Source organism: Chenopodium album, chromosome 27 (genome assembly GCF_948465745.1).
Source record: "Chenopodium album chromosome 27, dcCheAlbu1.1, whole genome shotgun sequence".
Lineage (NCBI taxonomy): Eukaryota > Viridiplantae > Streptophyta > Magnoliopsida > Caryophyllales > Amaranthaceae > Chenopodium > Chenopodium album.
Window position 1 is genome coordinate 14,345,966 of NC_137860.1, and position 9,416 is coordinate 14,355,381.

Genomic DNA, 9,416 nt, shown 5'->3' on the forward strand with positions numbered 1-9,416 from the left:
TTTAAAACTTTCCTAATTCTATTCAGATTTAAAGATGTTCAAAGATAGTCAGATATTATTTACGTCCCTCATATTTTTTATCCAATTTTATATGGTTGGATAGATCTTGAAATTATCTTTCCAATGATATATTATAATATTAAATCCGAGCTATAACGAAAAAGATATGAAAGAAATACGAAACTCTATCCAAAACTGACACCGTCCTACTATTTCGTCCATATATTTTTATCTACAAAATATTTTAATCTAATACTAATTGCATTAGAAATTAGACTTCAAGAGCTTTCCAACGACATATTATATGACTTTTTTGGACTTCTAGATCAAAAGATATGATAAAAACAAAATCCGCAAAAACTGTTTCTATCGCCAAACGACAGGTTTGTCGCCTCGCGACAGACTCTGTCGCCTGGCGACAAGATAAATCTTTGGTAACAAGGTCAGTTTGATTAGAGACAGAGTGGAGTTTTAATCCTTATCAAATTCTATGATTTTCCGGACTGTTTTCTTATAAATAGGGTCCGAACCTCTGTTTTTATTCATCAATTCTCTCAATCAACTATCAATTCTCTCTATTCTCTCTCTAAGCAATATAGCTTAATTCTTATTTTCTCTCTCTTTCTAAACCAACTAGCCTTTATAAATACAATTTCTCATTCACTTGACTTAGAATCTCTTAGCCAAGTTCGAAGTTGCCTTCGCCCTAGACGTGCAAGGTTTAATATTTTCTGAGGGTTTGGTCCAAAGCTAGTCAAAACTTTATTTAATTTGATTTCAATTTAATTCTTTAATTATTCTTTATTTATTTTCATTGAAGTTTACTAACTTGTGTATTTTGTTATTAGAAAGAGGTACGAGGCTTCAAAGTATGTAATCATATTAATCTCTTTCAATGTAGAAAGCATGCTTATTATTGATTAATTCCTAATATCATGTTAAGATGTTCAATTCTTAGTATCATGTTAGGATGTTATTTTATGCTTTCTAGAATCATGTTTAGAGTGCCTTTATTCTTTCTAATATCATGTTAGTACCATGTTGGGTTAAAGCTTTGATCTTTATTGTTTAGTGACATGCTAGGAATTGTTATTAATCTTGTTAGTATCATGCCTAGGATCTTGCTATTATTTTAAGCTTAATTATACCTTATCATAATTGTCATTATATTATGATTATTATTATCATGTTTATCATTATGCATATTATTTATTATCATGTTGCTTGATATTATATTGTTTTATTGTTATTGCTTGATCACACCTTTTATGATTGTTCATGGGAATTTGTACTTGAAATCACGAGATAATTAATAATTTTGTTTAGGCTAATGTGATTTTAACTCAAGTGATCGCCAATAATAGTATTATTTGTGCATTAATATTCAACCAACATAGATAAACAGGGTAGGTTTAATATAATGTTTGTATGTTATTCGAAAAGCGCACATGAATACGAGCAGAACAAAGTAGAGGCCTATTTTATAGGGCGGGTCCTTTCTTTTGTAGATTGGATTCGTACCCTCATCCCCGAACCCTGTTTGGTTCAAGACTTTATGGAGTAGTTGATGATCCTTTTGGATTGTCTTTTGGGTTTACAAGTTCCTAAAACTTGTTGGCGACTCTTTTTGCTCTTTTACTTTTCCTTTGGAACGCCACCGTACTTTAGTGTATGATCACTGTGGGGTTCAAGTTTGGGATCATAATGCTTGAAATATTCCCTACAGTTTTTGGCGACTCCACTGGGGAGGATTTCTATTTATATTCCTGAAATTTATTTAATTTTGGCAATTATTTAGAATGAGCGGATGACACTCGAAAAATTGTTAAGTATTTCATGTGCATGATTTGATTAACATTGTTGTCATATGCATTAAAAGGTCCTCATGGGAGCACCCCATGAGTCAATCCATAGGAATTTTACACGTAGGAAATTTGAGAAATATCTTTCATGACTAGAATCGAAAAGATGATGCGAAATCTGGAAAATTCGAAGAACACAGAAACTTGCCAAGGCATGTAGGAACTAGCGTCTAGAAAACAGGGCTTGTCGCCCGTAAAAAGTTTCTGTCGGCTGGAGACAGTTCTGTCGCTTGGCGACAGGAGCTTTTTTACGGCGACAGTCCCTGTAGTCTGGCGCCAAGTTCTTCCAATACCGAGCCAGGGGTCTGCCTTCTTGCTTTGACCATTTCTAGCATTGTTGGCTTGATTTTGCTTATTGATTGAGTCCTTTTCTCACTTTTCTGAACCCATATGTGTTTTACATATGGAAATAACCCTCTGGGGGTTCCTGCTTCATCTGCCCAATGGAATATCCCACTATCATGTGCAAAGTTCAGATTTGGGTACGTGCAAAGTTTGTGAATCCACCAAACCATGGAGTCGAGTTCGATTTCATCACGAACTCGCGGAATCCTGTCCATTCGCTCCAACCCTCACGGTAGGCTTGTGTGCAATGCATATGGATTCATAACTATGGACCTTTTTGACTTAACCCATATCCTTGAACTTTAGAGAACTAGAGCCATGGTTAGGTTGCAAACTCATCATATTGTGACTATGTGAACTACTTGTGCATTATTTGCTTGTGCATAGCTTATATGTGACTAAACAAACCGTTTGGTTTGACTTGTGTTTGTAAATAAGACTAAATAAACTAACCAATGACTAAAGGACTTTGTTTAATTAATTAATTTGAAATAATGAATAAGCCTTAAATCGAGTCAGACCCCTTTAAGTCAACCCGGTTTTTTTACTCCCGTATACTGCACATGCGTCAACTTGTTTTGGTCATATCCGGATTTCTAAGAGGAACTATGAGTCGTACAACCAATGGATCTGTAGCCCTGGGTTTTATCTTTAATATGGCGTTGGTTTCGTCCCAATCAGAGTCACAGATTAAAAGGTATGACTAAAATACCACAGCCTGTCCAGTTTAATGCATATACGTGAAATCTTAACTTAGTCTTTACTTGAATCTAGTCACATAGTCTAGCCACATGATCATGACACAAGTCTTAACGTGTCACCTTAACTCACTAGTCTTAGCACACACTTTGTACATGTCACTATGACCATGTCTTAGGTTCATGCATGAGTCGTTTTTCCGTCATTTGAGTTGGGGGTCCATTCTATTCCTAATTCTTCCATATTTCTTCGTCTACATCTTCTTCCTACTCTCCACATACTTTCTTCCATATTTCTTCATCAACATCATCTTCCCACTCTCCACATACTTTCTCTACACATATCATTCCCTTCATTCTTTCATGATCTTTTCCCCATCTATGCATGTTGAATCGAGTTTGAGTCTTGTGATTGACAATAAAAAAAGTAATGATGATATAAAATACAAGGCAAGCTTCTCACCAAGATTTCATGCTTTCTTCTTCTTTTTTCAAACCTTTCCCCAATAACTCTAGCATAGGCACCCTTTGTCTACCTTAGATTTATTGCATAGGTTTTTTTTTTTTTTATTATTTTGTTCCCCTTTAATAAAATGAGCATTTAATTTCTTGCATATGATCATTGCATTTCATTATTTAAAAATAAAAAAAAAAATAAAAAAAAATCGCCGAATTAAGCACAAGGTATACCAATGATTTGAGGCACCCCTTGTATCCATGTCATATCATCTTCACCCTTTAATTATATATAATCCTTTTTTTTGATAAACCACTTTGAGCCTCGTCTAACGATAGACCTTTCATTTTTCAACCCATATTTACCTAACCTTGGGATGGGATGGTGTGTAACTTATGCAAGTTCCAAATATGAAAGCTTGAGTGATCACAAAATAATAATATAAAAATAAATAAAAGTGTACAAAAGGGCAAGTGTTCCAATGTCTTGGATATAAAAATATCTTTGATAAGAACATGTCTTAGATTGCGTTTCTTATCGAGTGCTCGGTACCGTGCCTCAGAAACATGAATGCCAAGTGAGTGATAGACCGCATGATCGGGATTGCCCACACTTAAATGAAATAAAAAATGCAAAAGCAAAATAAATAGATCAGACAAAAATAAAAAAAATAAAACAGAGCTCAAAAATGAGAAAACTCAAGCATAAAAAAATAAAAAGATTCAAAAGCAAGGTTGCACACCTTGGGGGGCTTATTCAGGGTCTTGAGCCTTTATCCCCTTCTTCTCTAACCTTTAGCTTAACCATGTTACAACCCTTAAAAGACCTTTTTGAGGTATACATACACTTGTGCGAGGTTCGGCTAGAGCTACGTTTGGCCTGATTCCTAACAGATACGTAGGCAACCTCACAATGAGGTGCAGCCATAATAAAAATGCATTCATTTTCACATTCACACACTTACACCACGATCATATCAAGGGATCTCCAATGCTCATCCCTATTTACTTAGAGCTAGACTTGGGGGCTTGATCCTTACATCATTAGCTTACCAAGCCTAAGAGTCATCATTATTTGACTCTTATCAAATAATACTTTTCCACACCGTTAGCCTTTGCATCTTAACTTTAGTGTCACTTTCACACATATCACAGATACATGACCAAATAGACTTCCAATTAGGAACCCTTGGTCATGAAGTCTAAGCATAACGTTGAAGCATGCCTTGTCAAAATCACACATCACTCATCACTTATAATCATCATCGTATCAAAGTATGAAGTACTTAGCCTCCGTGCCTAAGTTACCTAAATACTTTCATCATCAAGTCAACTAAGATAGTTTAGGAGGAATTAATCCTTGCACCTTGAGGCACAGCATTGAACGCATATACTTGATTAAGCTCATTCAACATGCACCATCAAACACTTCGATTCTTTTTCGAGTCTTTCTTTTTCAGGAGAAAGTCGGTACCCTCCACAAAAATGACGGAAAATTTTTATTTTTGAGTCATGTACACATCAAGTCCAGTGCACACACGAGTCACACATAGTGAGTCATCATTAAGTCAAAGTTCACATCGAGTTGAGTCTAACACATGTGTCAAACGCTTTGAGTCGAGTCATGATAAGTCAATGAGTCAAGAAACACTAAGCCTTAGGTCAACCCTAAGATAATAAAAGATTAGCAAGGTCCTAAAAGTCCAAAATATAGATGCAGGTACATTCCAGCGAGCAAGAATATTCCCGGATTTTTTCGAAAAAAAACCGCGAATATAGATATATGAGATTCTTCCAAGATAAGAGAAGTTTGAGCAAAATTATGAAGAGCTTTAATTTCCAAAAGATTTGAGCAGATTTGGGATTTGGTCGTAAGGAAACGACTAAATTAAAAGTTTGGAGTGAAATCGAGCAATGAACAGCAGCAGCAGCGGTAGAAATGAAAAAGAAATTTTTCGCCAAACGACAAGGTTTGTCGCCTGGCGACAGAACGATATCGCGGCGACAGAAGGTTTTGGCTTGCGCTGGTGCGGCGACAGGTCACGTGGCTTCATGATGTGGTCAAATAGACCTGGCTCAGCAATTTTGGGTTCCTTGGTACGCCAATTGGCCCCTCTAAGCAATTTGAAATGATTAAATAGTCGGCTCGATTACAACTACAATAAGTGATCGACCTAACAAAAGATCCTCTCACTTAGCTTAAAGCGCCTAAGTATTGGCTCATCGCAAGCACCAAAGTAACGGTTCACAACGATTTCCTAGGATGGAAGAAGATTTGAAGATTCAAGATGACGAAGCCTTCAACAGGGGGCTTTAAGATTAAAAGGAGTCTATCACTTGGATTTGAGAAGGACGGTTCAAGATGAAGCGACCTTCAATAGCTTTCACTATGATTGGGGAGGTTATTATTTGAGAAGAACGATTCAAGATAAAGCGGTCTTTGATAGCTTTCGCTAAGATTGTGAAGGTTATCACTTGATTTGAGAAGATAGCACGAGATGAGCAATCTTCGACAACGCCCGCTAAGATTGTGGAAGTTGTCACCTAGATTTGAGAAGATAGCACAAGATGGGCAATCTTCGACAATGTCCGCTAAGATTGTGGAAGTTGTCACTTATATTTGAGAAGAGCGGTTCGTGATGAGGCGGTCTTCGACAACATTCGCTATGATTCTGGAGGTTGTCACCTAGATTTGAGAAGAGCGGTTTGTGATGAGGCAGTCTTCGACAATGCCCGCTAAAATTGTGGAAGTTGTCACCTATATTGGAGAGGAGCGGTTCGTGATGAGGCGGTCTTCGACGACATTCGCTATGATTGGGAAGGTTGTCACCATGATTCAAGGAAAAGCTCGAGATGTAGCAGCAATGATAGACAGCATTCCCTAGGATGTGGAGAGTTGTCACAAATTTTGAAGATGGCGAAGCAAGGTCACCTTCGACGGTCCCTCAAGGTAAAGAAGAGATTGTCTACAACAGCGATGCACTACCGTGGCGATGTACGGCCACAACCTAGAAGATGACGACATACAGTTATTTTCGACGATGTTCCCGAAATACTGTGGAGGATTGTCACCAAGAATATTAAAGACGACGACATATGGTTATCTTCAACGATGGCGTTCACGAGGCACTGTGGAGGTTTTCATAAACAACAAAAGAAGCAACAGCAAAATGGTTACGCTCAGAGACGTGTGCTCGACGGTGCAAGATACGCGTTTCTTAACTCTTTTATCTATTTTAACTAATGATTGGTTTGCAGGTATCGGCGTTATAAGAATGATTTGGAATCGCAGAACGTTTTGAATCATTCTCCGTCCCTATCGATACTTTGACTTTCGTTTTCGAAACATAAGTTTCTCTAAACTCAGTCAAAGTGGGGGCTTCTGTAGACACCCATTTGTGTCTCCCCAAAACCAAACCCAGTGATGAATACCTTTCACGTAAAAACATAATCGAATGAGGTAAAAGTGTGAAAAGTCAAGTGTTGCGGTTAGTTTTTATTAAAATCCTTCTTTCTGTTTTCGAAAACCATTTCTATTTTATAAAAACGTCCAATTCAGTTTATTTTGGTCCATGATAAGCGTCCAATAATGGTGTAGTTTGATGGGGCTTTAAAAGACCTTTCCAACGATATATTATAAGCCCAATTCTGATGAATAATGAGGAAGTTACGGCCAAAATACTAAACTGGGCCCAAACCGGATTTTACCTACGACCCAATGATCATGAAGAGGGTCCAAAGGTTTAATCCTATTCCTAAACTAATTAGGATTGATTAGAATATTTTATAAGTTTCTAAAATATATTAATTATCCTTTTTTGAAAAGATAAGATCATATAATTTGATTTAAATATAAACTTTCCTTTTTTAAAACTTTCCTAATTCTATTCGGATTTAAAGATGTTTAAAGATAGTCAGATATTATTTTTGTTCCTCATATTTTTTATCCAAATTTTATATGGTTGGATAGATCTTGAAATTATCTTTCCAATGATATATTATTATATTAAATCCGAGCTATAACGAAAAAGATATGAAAGAAATACGAAACTCTATCCAAAACTGACACCGTCCTACTATTTCGTCCATATATTTTTATCTACAAAATATTATATTCTAATTCTAATTGCTTTAGAAAGTAGACTTCAAGAGCTTTCCAACTACATATTATATGACTTATTTGGACTTCTAGATCAAAAGATATAATAAAAACAAAATCCGCAAAAACTGTTTCTGTCGCCAAACGACAGGTTTGTCGCCTCGCGACAGACTCTGTCGCCAAGCGACAAGATAAATCTTTGGCAACAAGTTCGGTTTGATTAGCGACAGAGTGGAGTTTTATTCCTTATCAAATTCTATGATTTTTCGGACTGTTTTCTTAAAAATAGGGTCCGAACCTCTGTTTTTATTCATCAATTCTCTCAATCAACTATCAATTCTCATCATCAACTCTCCTCATCAATTCTCTCTATTCTCTCTCTAAGCAATATAGCTTAATTCTTGTTTTCTCTCTCTTTATAAACCAACTAGCTTTTACAAATACAATTCCGCATTCACTAGACATAGAATCTCTTAGCCAAGTTCGAAGTTGCCTTCGCCCTAGACGTGCAAGGTTTAATATTTTCTGAGGGGTTGGTCCAAAGCTAGTCAAAACTTTATTTAATTTGATTTCATTTAATTCTTTAATTATTCTTTATTTATTTTCATTGAAGTTTACTAACTTGTGTATTTTGTTATTAGAAAGAGGTACGAGGCTTCAAAGTATGTAATCTTATTACTCTCTTTCAATGTAGAAAGCATACTTATTATTGATTAATTCCTAGTATCATGTTAGGATGTTCAATTCCTAGTATCATGTAAGGATGTTATTTTATGCTTTCTAGAATCATGTTTAGAGTGCCTTTATTCTTTCTAATATCATGTTAGTACCATGTTGGGTTAAAGCTTTGATCTTTATTGTTTAGTGACATGCTAGGAATTGTTATTAATCTTTTTAGTATCATGCCTAGGATCTTGCTATTATTTTAAGCTTAATTATACCTTATCATGATTGTCATTATATTATGATTATTATTATCATGTTTATGCTTATGCATATTATTTATTATCATGTTGCTTGATATTATATTGTTTTATTGTTATTGCTTGATCACACCTTTTATGATTGTTAAAGGGATTTTGTACTTGAAATCACGCTTAATAAGATAATTAATAATTTTGTTTAGGCTAATGTGATTTTAACTCAAGTGATCGTCAATAATAGTATTATTTGTTCATTAATATTCAACTAACATAGATAAACAGGGTAGGTTTGATATAATGTTTGTATGTTATTCGAAAAGCGCACATGAATACGAGCAGAACAAAGTAGAGGCCTATTTTATAGGGCGGGTCCTTTATTTTGAAGATTGGATTCGTACCCTCATCCCCGGACCCTGTTTTGTTCAAGACCTTATGGAGTAGTTGATGGTCCTTTTGGATTGTCTTTTGGGTTTACAAGTTCCTAAAACTTATTGGCGACTCTTTTTGCTCCTTTTCTTTTCCTTTAGAACGCCACCGTACTTTAGTGTATGATCACAGTGGGGTTCAAGCTTGGGATCATAATGCTTGAAATATTTCCTACAGCCCCGTAACCCCAAAGTTCCTCAAAAAGTGTGGATTATATAGCCTTCAATTTTGAAATTTTTGACCTTTTTTCGGCCGGAAATAAAAATTGCCGACATGTTTACCAGGGTTCCTAATACCCTCCGGGAGTCCAATTGAGTGGGTGGAACCATCCAATATGCTTTTAAACAGTCAATTTACCCGTTCCAAACTTGCACCGATATCGTGACCTCAAGCCTACCACGAACATTTATGGCAACATATAAGGGTCATATATGGTTCCAAATGTCATTATATGACCCTAATATGTATCCCCTAGGGTCTGAAGACTTTTCGCCACAGGGCCCCGTAATCTCAAAATTCTTCAAAAAGCGTGGTGTAGCCTTCAATTTTTGAATTTTTTGACCTTTTTTCTCCCAGAAATAAAAATTGCCGAGATTTTTACCATGGC